At 41.5% G+C, this 14,910-nt stretch overlaps 1 protein-coding gene across 6 annotated transcripts in view; it reads left to right on the top strand.

Annotated features, from left to right (window-relative positions):
* Positions 1–6,446: 6,446 nt before the first annotated feature.
* The window catches only part of CCSER2 (coiled-coil serine rich protein 2), a 66,041-nt gene continuing 57,577 nt past the window's right edge, over positions 6,447–14,910 (top strand). For all 6 annotated transcript variants that reach the window (XR_001878303.1, XM_017836349.1, XM_017836348.1 and 3 more), the window contains exons 1-2: positions 6,447–6,506; positions 7,180–7,364. The gene's annotated coding sequence lies outside the window, so the exon portion shown is untranslated. The remainder of the gene's footprint in view (positions 6,507–7,179; positions 7,365–14,910) is intronic.

The following is a 14,910-nucleotide window of genomic DNA, read 5'->3' as shown; positions in this document are numbered from 1 at the left end:
TAGTTGCATACTAAAAAGAAAATAGCATGATTGAAGTAGCATTCATGGAAACAATATCATTTTGTTTGAGTCAATTCCTTCCTGCAGTCTGCTTCAGCTATGAATCAAGACTTGGAAAATGTATGATTGCTCTTAAAATATATTCACGTTTCATCTGAGCAAATGGGAAGTATTCCCTGTGCCAGCTTCTGGTAAGCTGGAATCCTGCACAAGGTCCAGCTGCTCCATAACCCAGCTGCTCAGCCAAGGACTGTCCTGTGGTGCACAGGCAGCAGGGACTCCTGAGTGGGCTGAGAGATGAGCCAAGATCAGGGAGGTGGAATATGGTTTGCATCCATCAGGCGAGACACTGAGCTGTCACTGTGCCTCTCCAGGAGGATTTGTAGCCTCATCATTTCAGGTTGCTGTGGACAAAACCCCTGGGAAGTACAGCTACAGTGCAGGATCTGTTTGCTTTCCTCTGATCTCTGTTATCCATCGGCACTGATAAGTAGATAATTAAATTGATCAGAGGACATATTGGGATCATTAATGCCTCCTTGCTATACGCAAAATACATATATATCTGTCTTAGGTTTCTTATACTGAAAGAGGGCAGGTTTAGATTAGATATAAGGAAGAAAACAGGCTGTCCAGAGAATGCTCCATCACTGAAGTGTTCAAAGCCAGGCTGGGTGGGGCTTGGAGCAACGTGGTCTAGTGGAAGGTGTCCCTGTCCATGGCAGGGAGGTTGGAATGAGATGATCTTTAAGGTCCTTTCCAACCCAAACCATTCTGTGATATCACTTTATGATTCTTATATAGTTTCTCACAATGTTATAGAATATCTGACACTGGTAAAAACAGTACCTAAAGAAATAAAAGTATAGCTTATAAAGGTAACTCCTTAAACCTCTAAAGCAAAATATCAAGTGTTACAATGAAACAGATGCAGACGAAATGCAGGAATTTTATTTAAAAGAGATTTGAGGGAACATCATATAATCAAATTATTGTTAGGGCTGGTGAAATGACTGGGTGTCGTAGCAGAGAAGGACCGAGTTTGCCAAGAATCCAACTGGTGTCTCAGCTCTCTGTGAGTTCAAGGTACAGCCTCATCAGTGAGGGTAAAAAGGAACAACTGCACTCTGTATATCACATTTAACTGTGAGCTAACAGCATGTAGGAATCTTTGCTCACCACACCGTCCAGGTGTCCTGTGCTTTTTAAATATTTTTTGAACAAGACTCAAAAGAATCATATTTAGCTCTTCATTTCCAGCTGTGAGCGATGCAGACAGTGTTCCCTGTGAATGAATGTTAACATGAATGTTGTACTTTGAGCAGTCAAATGAAAACAAACACAGAAATGTGATGCTCTTCCTGTAGGTATTCTTTTCCTAGAGGCTTTCTTTCCTTCTACATTTTATTTATAAATGTGTATAGCTCTATTGCTCCACTATCCACTGTGGTCTGTGCTGATTATAAGAGGATTACTAGTTCTGCAAATTTCAGGATTAAATACTGTAATGATATTGAAAATGGAGGGCACTGGCTATACAAACAGGAAAGGTTTCATTTCATCTTCATTAAACATTTTAAGGATTGTAGTATTTAAATTGTTATTAAATAATAAAATTAGCAAACCCACAAATTATCCACATTAGCCAGTTTAGGATTAGCATTCATTTAAAACAGGATCCTTTTTAACAATGTTTACATAAAGATAAGCCATACAATCCCAAATATATTTTCACAGTTTCTACTGAATTCTACTGAGATTTTATGGAATTCCAGTCAACTATTCTCATTCTGTTAAATTTGGAGGCCATTATTAGTAACATAAGTGTGTTATTTGTTGTGCACCTGAATGACTTCACAGACAAAGAAAAAAATCAAACATACTAGATAAATTCCCTTAGCAATGTCACTAGTAAAAGGCTATTTTTTGAGTTCTGAGATTATCAGCCAACCTTTCAGTAACGAAATACAATAAAAATTTTTATCTGGCCTGATTTAGAATATTTTCTAATTATACAGAAGGAAATAATTTCCGCAGCTGTAAATCAAGCTGAAAGAAGAGCTTTTACTTACATTTCAGAATCCTCAAAAATCCCACTGAATGATGGAAATGTTAGGTATTTGTATTCCTCTGGCCCTTCAGCCTATGTGAATGCAAATTAAGTTGCAATGACACATAAGGAAGAAACCTTATCAGACTTACATGAAATATATAATACCCTAATTTGTTTTAACGGTTAGAGACCAAGAAGCATTATCTGCTTTAAAAATAAATGAAAGAGAGAGCATTTGGATTTTAGAAATGTGCAACGTGATTTTACCCACTGCCTAGAAAAGCATTTCTGTGTTTGGAAAGGTTGGAGTGTGGCCCCTGAAGACGCGGAGCAAAAAAATGCCTGTATTTTAGAAGCAGCTTTAACTAGACTTCTTAAATAGTTTAACTACTCTGTTTACATAATTTAGATCTAAGTAGGTCTAAATTACTTAGACTAAAGTAGTGTTTTGAAACATCATGCATGGTCAGCCCTTAGAAGAAAGGGCACAGCAGCAGCAAGGTGTAAAGATTGGCTAAGGTTTCAATGGCAGATTTTACTGAACTGGTCCAGGCTTCTTCTGCTGCAGCACCACTGAAGAATAAAAGCAGTTTAGGACGGTGTAAATTCCCTGTTTTTCCCAGTATGAAAAGGATAAGAAGGCTGAGTTCATCATTCACTCACCAAACCCACAGATATAGCAACACTGCCTTTGCACATCCAAGGTAGGCATATGAGCCAATTGTTTAAATAACAAAGCAGCTGTCAACTGGCAAGGAACAATTCTTCATTTAAAAAGTACCCTCTTTAAATGTTACCTAAATATTTAGCAAGTGGTAGATATCAATAAGGCCTGAAAAGATATCAAATGTTCAAGTACTTAATTTGGATTATTTTTCAAGGCTAAGAAAAATAAATTACTTAGTCTTAAATGTGATAAGGTGAATGTGTATTTCAGCCAAATGAGTTTGAGCTCATCTCTGTGTTTTCCCATATGTACACAAAAGAAGATGCAGTGATGGGGAACCACTAAAAAGACCTCAGCTTGCACCAAGCAGAATTTCCTATTAATTATTTTATTCTTATACAATTATTTATTGCAGAATGCTACAAAGTTTAGTTACCTGTGGACACCATGCATGTAAATAATACATATACACACATCTGAACACACTCATGTAAGTATTTCTGCATGTGACATTAGCCCATTGTTTTACTTCTTTATTATCTCAGCAAACAAGTTCATCAACTTGAAATATTAATTTTAGTACGTAATTTTTAAGGTAGTACAAAAATGAAGTTACCTGTCCAGTTTAAAAAGTACAAGAAGTTGCAAACTAAATAGGTAAGTCTGGAGACAGTGACTCCTTAGTGTCAAAATAAAACTTGGAAAATATAAAGGATGTGTTCCTTAATGAAAGAATTATTGGTAGAGACAAGGTTAAGAAGGCAGCTGACAGTTCATTTTTTGATACCTGTCGATGAATAAATTTTACAGAATCATGAGGCATTTTGAAATGAACAATTTCAACCCCTAACCAACTTCATGTACTGTCATATATTTAATCAAAAGTCCACCTAGACCCCCAAGGAGAATATTCATGTGAACATCAATAACTGCACATCCAGCAGTGCAGCTGGTGTGGTTGGTGCTTGGTGTTACCCTCTGCTCTGTCTCTGGGTTTTGGAAGAAGCACAATGCCAGTGAGTGAAGGGGATAATAAGCTTCTAGTCCATCTCCCAGCGTAATATAAGGTCCATTTAAATCAGTTCAATATAAAATCAATGCAAGGTGAAGACCTCAAGCTGAAGACATCAAATATTAAACTGGCGAGAAAAGATACTGCACTTGATCATGGCTAGATCTCAGTTTGCAGTCTGTCAGTAGGAGGGTTAACACTGTCTTCTGAGTCAGAGGCTGGAGTCGTGTATGTAATGCTTCCCTTTTTTGAAGTTAATTTTCAAAAACTATGAATTCTGCTTCAAGACTGGATCTTAATCTGAAGAGCCTATATAAACATGTGAAAGTCTGTTACGTGTCTAAACAAATAGAGGAGGTTCTCAAATCTGTCCTAAAATATCTCTAGGTGTTTTCTTCTTTTATGTATCTACTTTGCTTTCAGAGTTCTGTTTCATAACCATTTCCAGATAATAAAATATGAGTTATACCACCACTTCCAGGTCAGCACACACAGTTTATGTGCCTCCTTTGCGCTGGTTACAACTGTTCCCAGTTCCCTGATCTTTGTTCCTTGATCTCCTCCACTGTGCCTTTGGGTACCTGCCTCAGAGATGCACATAGAAGCTGCTCAATTGCTTTGTGAGCTGATGTTCAAGTGTTGACATTGAAGAAACACCTGCCAGTGCCTACAGAAAGGCAGTGGGAAATTTAAGACTCTCATAGTGAATCTGTAATATCATTTCACCCCCTAAGTGAGTCTGTAATATAATTACTTTTACTTTTGGGAAGGAAATAGAGAAGAAAGTTAGTTGGAGGAAATTTCAGTGGGAACAGTGAAGTCATTCTGATGAACAAAGTAGGGAAAAATCAAACCTGTGCTAGTGCAGTTGATGCTCAGAAGCTGAGAAGGACTGCAAGAAAGGACGATTGTGTGGTTAAAGCACTGATGCCCGACTGAGGAAATCTGAGTTCATTTCCTGGCTTTGCTATCTCTTCGGCTTTGAGCAAGAGATTTAATCTCTCTGGTTGCCTTTTTTTTTTCTCTCCTTCCTGTACCACAGGGGAGTCATTATGCTTCAGACTGTTCTAAGAATAAATGCATTAGTGTGGCTGCTTCACTTAACTTTAGGCAAAAAGACATACAAAAGCTTCAGTTCTTGTTCCTTGTTTTTTCTAAAAGGTCCTTCTGCTGCCTATGGGGCAAATGTACTGGTGTCTTCATGCCCTGTGTCTAGAAAGATGAGGAGGCACTTGCAGTGCCTGTGCTGACATGTGCCCAGTTTCTAGTGAGGAGGCTGTGGTGAACGATGCTTATCGATTACAGGGTGTTGTTTTTTTCCTGCACAAATGTAGCTTGAAGCTACTGCTTGTCTTCCTCCCTTCTGGGAGGCCTGGAGAAGCAGGCAGGTAAAAACTTAGACAAATTTTTGAGAGAAAAAACTTTTGAAAGAAAAGAAACTTTGAATCCCTGAAGTTGAGGCACAGCGATACAGATGCTGAAATGCTGTGACAACACAAACATGAAGGTCCCAAATTGGGGGAGGTGCAGAAATACAGGCCCCAGTGGGGTGTTAAATAGTGATTCAGTGGAACCACCCTGATCCATCTAATGTAACCACCAGCATGGAACTTCCTGAACCTTCTGTCAGTGCCTTCTAATTCCCAGCACAGGCAGAAAATTCAAGGAAATTGAAGTCTCAGCTCATTCTGTGAGCACCAGCATGGAGAATGCCTGGTCTCCCGTGGTTGACTGCAAGAGTCCATCGGGATTTCCATGTAGCTGAGTCATCTGTGAGGCCTTTCCCCTGCGAGTGCTCTCTGTTGCAGTGTGGGCAGCAGGACCAGGGCACTGATCTTGGCATTGCTGAGGCTGCACCTCGAGTGCTGAGTTCAGCTTTGGGCTCCTCACTTTAAAAGGACATTGAGGTCCTGGAGCGAGTCCAGTAAAGGGCAACAAGGCACGCGAAAGGTTTAAAAACACACCTTGTGAGAAAGGGCTAAGGCAGCTGGGGTTGTTTAGTCTCAAGAAGGCTCAGGGGCGACCTCATCACTCTTCACAACCACCTACAGGAGGTTGCAGTGAGGTGGGGGCCAGTCTCTGCTGTGCCTGCAGAGACAAGAGGAAACGGCCTTAAGCTGAGACAGGGGAGATCAAGGTTATATATTAAAAAAAAATATTTCAGTGTTTGGGTGGTCGGGCACTGTTGCCCAGGGAGGTGGTGGCGTCACCATCCCTGGAGGTTTCTCAGAATATTCTGAGTTGGAAGGGACCCACAAAAATCATCGAGTCCAGCTCCTAAATGAATGCCCCGTGAGGGGATCAAACCCACAACCCTGCTGTTATTAGCACGGTGCCTGGATCTGGCGCTGGGTGACGTGGTTTAGTGTTTTAGGGGTCACAACGGTAGTTCTGGGCTGACGGTCGGACTGGACGACCTTAAAGGTCTCTTCCAGCCCCGATGCCTCGATGATTCCCTGCCGCAGGGCCGGCACACCCGCAGGCCCGCTCGCTTGCCCTGGGCCGTGCCGGCGGGCTCGGTGATCGCTCGGGCGGGCTGGCACAGGGGGCCGGCGGTGGCCGCCCGGGCGCGGGGCTCGCTGAGGGGCTCAGCGGCCATGGGCGGGGCGGCTCCGCCGCGAGCGGGGCGGGGCGGCAGCACTGACGTCAGGGCGGGCCGAGGGGCGGCTGCGTGTGCCCGCCTCGCTGCGCCCCTCCCTGCGCGGGCCGGGCCGGGCGGGGCCGGCGGCATCGGGGCGCGGAGCGGCCCTGCCCGAGGAGGCGGTAGGGCGGCGGTGAGTGTGGGGCTGGCCCCTCACCGGGGGCTGTTCGCCTGCGGGGCGCGGCCGCTGCCCTGCTGCGGTGCGGGAGTCGCGGCCGGGCCGGGGATGCTGCGGCAGCGGCGGCCGCGGGGGGCTGGGGAAGGGCGGGAGCGGGCGGGGCGGCCTCCTGAGCGTCCCCCCCCTGCGCGTCCCCGCGGCCGCAGCGCTCGCCCCCGACCCGCTGGGTGTCACGGCCCGCTGGGTGTCACGGCCCGCTGGGTGTCACGGCCCGCTGGGTGTCACGTCCCAGTGGGTGTCCCGGCGGGCCCGGGGAGCGCCCTCGGTGCCGGCCCCGCGGAGGTTTGTGCGTCCTTTAATTGGGTGCGTGTGGGGTGACACGCACCTGCAGGAACAGCTGCTGCGAGCCCCGAAGGTCTGGTGGCTCGAGGTTGTGTATCTCGAGGTTCTGTGTCTCGAGGTTTTGCGTCTCCGAAAAGGGGAAGGAGCAAAAGTACCCAGTGTGTGGTTGTTCAATGGCAACAGCGAAAAAAAAAAAAAGGATAGTAACGGTGGAAAATAATAATAATAATAATAATAATAATGGTGGAGTATCCAGTTTAGCTGTTCAGGTTTGTACCGAGGGGGTGTTGTGTACGTTGTGGTGATTTTGCTTTAATGACACTGAGACTCTGCTTTCGTCACCCAGAGCCTGCTGTTCACATCGCGTTCTGTCAGATGTACTTTGGCACACAATGAAACGTAGGCAACCTCAGCCTTTAACTTTGAGCTGGAGGAGGTCGAACTGTTTATCTTCGGTTAAAGAAAGCAAAACTGCATGGGAACTTTGTGCTGTAGCAGAGTGTTAGTGTCCAGGCCAGACAACAAATTAAGGTAAGGATTGTCGATCTGGTTCTCTGTCTGTACGCCGTGTAAAGATGTTAACCACTTCTCAGGGGGTTTGGTTCAACTTGCAGGGTCTGTACTTCGTTTTTTTAGCAGGTTTGGGTTTAGTGTCTGCGGGCTTTGAGTCTCAGTTTGATGCAGAGTTTATGAAGGTATTAAAAATGAAGTGAAGTTGGACATAAGGTCTCATTTTGTTACATTTTTATAATTGAGAAACACTTTACATATTCTCTGAAACTTTAAAAATTTTGCATTTGAGGAAATCAGAAATAAAAAACTCTTCATCAGGTTAGTGTGAGGCAGTAAATATTTACATTGTTTGGTGATACTGACTGAAAATTGCCAGATGTTTTCTCATGTGTATAATGATCACATAACTCAGGCCCATTTTGAATTAAATGCCTCCAAGCTGAAGAGTGATTGCCAAACAAATGAACATTAGTAATAACCAGCTACCTAAATGTTAAGGATTTATGTGAATTACAACTTAGTGTAGAAAAATTAATTTTAAAGTCAAAGTTTAATTTTTCCTCACGGACAGTACTTTTCGTTATAGAAATATCAATGTTTGGGCTCCAAAAGCTGCCCAGTATTGTCTTCTAATTGTAAAGCTGTTGAAACTGTAGAAATGTTTCAGGTTTAGAAGACTTTAATATTTTTGACCACTATAACACCTCGTGTTTTTGAACTGAAGTAATAATTTCCTGTATATGAATACAGGAAAAATAAATGTCTCAATTAACATAATGATCTCATTTAATGTATTGTTATACTAATGAGTAATCCTGTTTAATGGAACTGTTCATGTAAAAGCTTATTGGAGTAAAATCCATTACTTTTGGACCTGATCATCCTTTAAGAGGGATTGGTTATTTGGAATAAACCAGTTAGTAAGAAGTGTTGGCACGGGCTCTCTGGATAAAAAACCATCATGCCATCAATCTTCAGATGAACACTGAAATTGTTAGAAAGTGTTGGTGTCTCAAAGTGGATAAGAGTTGAAGGAACTCTTCTAACTGAAGGTAGCCAGTTAGAGCAGTGGTTGTGGTGTTCTCTTTTAGCCACTATTTGGAAGTGTAAACAGCAGCACCGTCTTCTTAATTAGAAGCTTTCAGGCAGGGTTAAGTTCCATGCCAAGAGGAACACTAAGGAGATCAAAATACTAATGGCGCTTTCGATAATTAGGTTTAAAATCCTGTATTGTGTTTCAATTGGAGCAATAAAAAATAGCTTATGTAAATCTCTGGATACCTGAACACATGTATGTTACAGTAAAATCCCAACAGCATTAAAATAATTATCCCAAAGTTGAAGTTTAGCTGGGCAAGACAGGTCTTTGCATTTCTTCATAGCTTTGGGACACATACTCCAGTTCACTCTTAAACTGCTATCAAATAGGTGTATTTTGGAAGACATTCTGAGAATGTTGTTTCCTCCTTGATCAAAAGTAGCTGGATTTGCAGAGATCTGGACTTTGCTCACTAGCTCTTCTGTGTCCTAAAAGGAGGATCTCAGCTGCAGGAGTTCTGCTGATAATATCCTAAAGTAATTGAAGGAAGAAAGTCTTCTCAGGGTGGGAGTGCTTAGCCCTGGTCACATGGGGAACTGATGTCACAAGTTCTCAGTAAAATGACTTTTTGTATGAGCACTTTGTGCTGAGCTGAGGTCCTGCTCTGCAGAGTGCATTTTAATGGCCTCGATCGACGAAGTGTGGGCAATGTTGGCAAGGCCCTCGCTGCAGGGAGGCTTGGCTTCTTAGCCAGAGGAAATGGCTGATAAGGGTTTGCTTTGATGAGGTGGTTGAACAAGTATAGATCAGGAATAACCCTTAAATTGCAAATAATTTATTCCCTGAAGCCAAAGAAATTCTGTGCTTTTAGGCTAATCAGCCCAGGTGGCTTGTGACACACACAGCACAGGGGAAGCCTCCAGGGAGAACTGAAAATCCTGGTTTCTCTTTACTTAAAAATACCTTGTATTTTAAGCTGGACACTCAAGAATCTCTTCTAGATAGATACAGAGGTTGTCACTACAATGTGGATGACTATGATACAAAACCGACTCATGTTTTTTTTGTAAATTGTGTTAAAGATAGGCTTTATTTAAATGCATTTTTTTGGTCTTATATGTTAAAATTATCACGTAGACATGTTGATATGTAGTTTTGATGAGTTGGGGGATGCTATGGCTTTTTTTCATCTCAGTAAGGCAGACTTGCATAGGTGGGAATTTGGCAAGGCCCAAGCTGCTGCTGTTTGTGCTCCTCTCCTCAAGTCTCCTGCCACTGTCTTTCAACCTGCATAGCCTTGTCCATCAGTAGAGTTAAAAAGAGGAAAAAAACGATCTTTTAATCATGAAAGCATTCTGAAATGGTAATTTATAAAAATAAAACTTTACAATGACTAAATTTGAGATCTTGATTAGGCAAAACAAATTATATTTATCACCTTCCTGTAAATTTTAGGAAACAATAAGCATAGATGAGTAACTCTGAAACTAATCCTGTGGACAAACTGTCGCTGGTAACTGAAGTTACAAGTGTGGGTTTCTCGGAGAATCTTTTTTTTCCCCAGGAAACTGACCTTGGTGGGTACATTCCAGGATAGCTCTGTATCAGAAAATCGGTAGGAAAACACAAAATACAGGCTGCCAGTCTGTGGGAAAAACATACTGGTGTTTGTTATGCCAAGTTGTTTGGTACTCAGATATTTTTTAGGGAGTTTGGTTTTGAGATTGGGAACTGATTTATAGCAGTGCATTAGCCAGAAGCTGGATGTGTCTAACACTAATGAAATTAAATTCAATAGCAAGAAAATGGTAGTTAGAACATGTGGTTCAAAAATTAACAAGTTTCAACTGAAAACTGTAATACAGCAGTATTTTTGGTTAAGGGTGGATGTTAAAGAGAAGTCAAACTTCAAATAATACAGGATCTTCTTGAAAGCACGTGGATGTGAAACAAACTGCTGTGTTTGTTAGCAAGGAGAGCAGAAATCAGTGGCCCTTCCTTGCAATGCAGGGAGTTTACAAGTAGTTTTAGTAGTTTTCCTTGGGAATCTGTGCAAGACAGTGAAATAACCTTTAAAAGAATTACTAGTAGGGCTCTGGAACTCCTTGCTTAAGGCAGTCATGGATGGAAAGTTTAGGGGCTCAAGGACAGGTTACATAAGACAGTGGACAAGAGATCTGTGGAGGGTTCCTAAACAAACTGCATCAAATTCAAGAAATCCTATGAATTGAAAGCAGCTGAATGTTGAGGAAGCCACATTGAATATTTGCTCTGATCATCCCTTCCCTGGTACATTTTTTTTTTAAGGCTACCCTAGAAGACAATGGGATTTTTGTATTCCTCACCTTTAAAATAAAATTGACTGTCAGAACTATATGGAGAATTGAATCTGGGCATTGAAGTGTCATGATCCAAACCTAGGGAAATATCATGATTTGTATAATATTTCCAGCTTATCCAAGATTCACTGTCTATCTTTCATGACAGTAGTGTTGCAGATTTTCTTTGGCAGTCCTTTTTCTAGTATTTTTTTTTTAATCCAGCAGCGGCTGACTTAACAGTATGATTTTTTTTTTTTTTTTTAGATATGTAGCTATGTGTTGACATGTTCTTGCCTGAAGATTGTGATCTTATGTAAAAAGCTAAACTATGCTGAAATAGCATTGGCAGTAGGTAGAAAAGAAGATCTCAGAACTATTTTCTTCTGTCTTCCTTCTGGTTCATCTTGTCTAATCTTGCTCACTTATTACCTGTGAACCTCTTCAAGCTTATAGAAGATATCTCAGTACCAGTGGCTCTGTGAATTACATGCAGTCTCCTCCAATTATTCCACTTGTCATTCAACTTAACCTATAACTATAATTCTTAGGCAGGAGGAGAAAGAATGATCATGTGTGGCTGCAGGGGGGAAAATGCTTTTATACTGGTGGAAAGCACAGCCTCCTTGCAGATTTAAACTAATGGAATTTCTTAATCTTTAAATACCCACATAGATAAACTGTTCAGCAGTGGTTCAGACAGGCAGTATTGTTTCTGTCATTAGTCATTATTTAATCATTAAAAAATACATACTGAAAAATACCTATTTGTAACACTGTAAGATGGTTCTAGCTCAAGGCATCTCAATGTTTTTCCATGGAGAAGATGCATCAGTTGAATAAACAAACTAGAGGGGTAGGATGGACAAGATGGCAGTCTAGAAGGGATATTTCCAGTTAAAATCAGTTGCATTCCAAGTTTCACTGGGCTTTCAGCCTGCCTGTTCTTATCAGCAAGAAAATCCTGCTCCAGGTACATAAGTAGCAGAAAATGGTAACTGGAAGCTGACTGGAGAGTATTACTGAATCAATAGTGAAGTCTTTCCAAGGAGACTTAGAGGTGGGAATGGTGTGTTGGAATCATTTGGTGACAGTGAGTAGTGCTGAGGGAAAAAAGGATGCTCCTCTGTTGTTATGTGAAATATTTGCCAGAGAACAGCAGGTGATTCTTGCTGGTTTGCAGTATGACATTGCTTTTCAGACAGATGTGATCTTTCTGGATTTATTCTTACAAGGCAGATTAAGTTACCAATGTGAAATGCTGTTGCTGAAGGACTAATACCATCAGCAAAAGCAGTGGCCTGTTTCTGCTCTCAGTTGCTTTGATGCTGACACAATCACAAAATTTTTGAAAGGAGGGATCGACATCCACCATTTCACTTGTAGAAAGCTTTAATTCTAGACTGCAGTTGATGTTTAGGGTTTTTCAGTAAGTCTTAACCACAGCATAAAATTTAATTTGCCTTTATGATGTAAACAAGGAGTGTCACCTTTAAAATTGTTCTGAAAGATATCTTTCTGACTGCCTTCTGCCTTATTAGCCATGTAGGAATGCCAAAAATCAGGGGTCTGTTTGAGAAACCTTAGAAATAAGACTTTGATGGGAGAGATCAGAGTCTTTCCAATATGTATGTACACACACAGAGGCATGTACACAATTGTGGCTTATTTTGCCACAGAAATCTTGCCAAATACAAGGGAGTGTTAAGACAGCAGAGGAGAGGAACCTAGATATAGATGTGCTTTATAGTATGTTTGTTTGGGGTTTTTTTTGTGGTGGTGGGAAATGCTTGAGTAACAGAATAGTTTTTTGCTTCTTTGTAGCCGAGTGACTTTGTCTTTAGGTTGCAGGGCATTAGATCTGTCAGGCAGGCAGGTACTGTCTGTCTGTCCTTACTTTGGTTTTTCCCCTTTCTGTTTATTATCCTTGCAAATTTGGTAACAATTTAAAGTGTCATCAAAGGGTTGAAGCAAATAAAGGCTCTTTGTGTCTCTCCAGCAAAGATGTTGAGAACAATGTGTCTTTTGCAGTTTAAGAGCTTTTAAGCAACCCTACTGAGGAAGCTTGACTTGCTCACTGAGATTGAATCTCTTGAATTGGTTCAGTTCACAGAAGGCTGTTTGTTGTGTAACGTAACAAATGAAGTAATCCACACAATTTAATTCCCTTTAACAGCCACGTTTCATCACTGGAGCTAGATACATTGTCATGACTATGTCAATGGATGTCAGTTGTTTCTGATAGATTACAATGTATCCCGGCCACCTCCTGGTGTTCTCAGGATCAGCACACCTAATGCAGTGCTCTGTCAGCTGCACCTTGTGTCCTTTGGGTTTCCAGTGACAGCCACTCTGTGTTTTGGGTCTTGTGTTTTGGAGTTGGTCATGCAGGGACCGTGTGGTGTTTATATGTGCAGGTACAGAGTTGACTTTGGTAGCCCAGGTTTAACAAGACCTTTTGAAGAAGGGAATTGAAGACTTCTTCAAAGAGGATGCTTCAGATGAATAGCAGCTTCAGAGGGGAGTGGTGCCTCTCCAGTGGTTTATTCCAGTTGCTGGCTGACCTCCGTCCCTGAGAACAGTTAAGCTTCATTGTCATTTTCTAATGCAGAAGAAACTGTCATTTCACTTCATGTCTATTTATGAATGAACTATAATAATCTGCAGTAACATTTATGAGGAATGTGAAAGTGCACTTTTAATTCTCTTTCTTCCTTTTTGCAGACTCTGATATTCTATTTTATTGGGAGTAATATAACCCTACCCCCAGGTATCATCTTCCATCTCCTTTTCTTTGTGCTGAAGCTGCTCCTTGCCGCAGCTGGCAAAGCATCTGGACCTTGATGTCTGTCTTGCAGATAAAATTTATATGACATTTTTTCAATAAAATCTTAAGGAGTTTATGATAGCTCATATCCTGTTTGGTTTCAACCTTTTGGTAGCGCTTGATGTAAAGATTTGGGGTTTAAAATATTCAGTCTCTGTTTTGCTAATACGCAAAGCACAAATGGGCAAATGATTAGAAAGCATACAGGTCTGTGCAGATAGCACTTAGCTCTTTTTTGCTTCCTTGAGGTGCTCAGTGTAAAGAGCATTAATGGCAGAGTGAATTGAGAGTGTGGTCCTTAGGGATGTGAGCAGAGTTTTTTATTATGGAAGTATTTTGGTAGCTTTCTTCTACAAAACAGAGCTGCATTTCGCTATTTCTTTTTCTCCAGTAAGTGCTTGTGTCCTCTTGCCTTACAAAGCATTAAGAAACCCTGTTCTGATGAATAACAACAATGCCTTTAAAGATGGCAAGAGATGTCATATTTTTTGCTGTATTGACTGAAGATATTGTTCAATGTTAGAAATACAGAAACCTCAATCTCTTCATGACGTATTTCTTGTTTTCTTCTCCCTTTATCTCTACTCATTATCGTGTTCTTTCTCCTAGTGCATTCTGACTGACAGTAAGTAAAATTCAGCACAAGAGCAGCTTGGATACCTGGTTTGCTTGGTGTTTGATAGATCTACCCTTACAAGTGGATAGAACATCATAAGCTTGAGGGAGGAAGAAGCGAGAAGGACTTGCCTCTAAGCTGTCTTGAGATCTGAAAACAGAATCTCACAACTTCAGACACAGAAGAACAAGGTGATTGCAGAGCAATAGAACAATAAGCACTGTTTTGGAATTTCTTGCCATGCTTCCTGGCAATGGTACCTTCAGAAAGCAGACTGTCAAGGAAGCTGGTGTTAACCACTGCAGCTTGGACATAGGAAAGGGAGGGAGGCTAAAATTCATGGATGCCTTCATAAAGCATTGGGCATTGACTCAAGATGAGAGGTGTTTTGGAGAAACTGAAGAGAGGAGGAGTAAGGCAGGGTTGGAGGATTTTGCTGCAGAGCTGGTAAGTTTTACTGGATCTTGCAGTTGAGAAGTAGTGGCGTTTTTGACTGAGCTGAAACCAGTCTGTGCTGGGTAAACAACATAAAATATATGACAGTTGTGAATACTCAGAGTTCTGCCTTGGAGCCATCAGAACTTCTAGTTGCATTCTGATTCAATGTAATTCGTACAGCGTGCAAAACTTCCTCAGGACTCATGATCCTTGATTCCCCAGCGCTTGTCCTGCTCAGAGCAGTTGTTTTCTGGGCAGATCTCCTGCCAGTTTTTTGCATTCTGCTGAGCTCCCATGGTTCTCTTAAAGCTACAACTGATTTGCAG

This window comes from Lepidothrix coronata, unplaced genomic scaffold, assembly GCF_001604755.1.
Source record: "Lepidothrix coronata isolate B3197 unplaced genomic scaffold, Lepidothrix_coronata-1.0 Scaffold276, whole genome shotgun sequence".
In the NCBI taxonomy this organism is placed as follows: Eukaryota; Metazoa; Chordata; class Aves; order Passeriformes; family Pipridae; genus Lepidothrix; species Lepidothrix coronata.
Note: the sequence above shows the minus strand (reverse complement) of the source record. Positions and strands in the feature narration are given on the sequence as shown.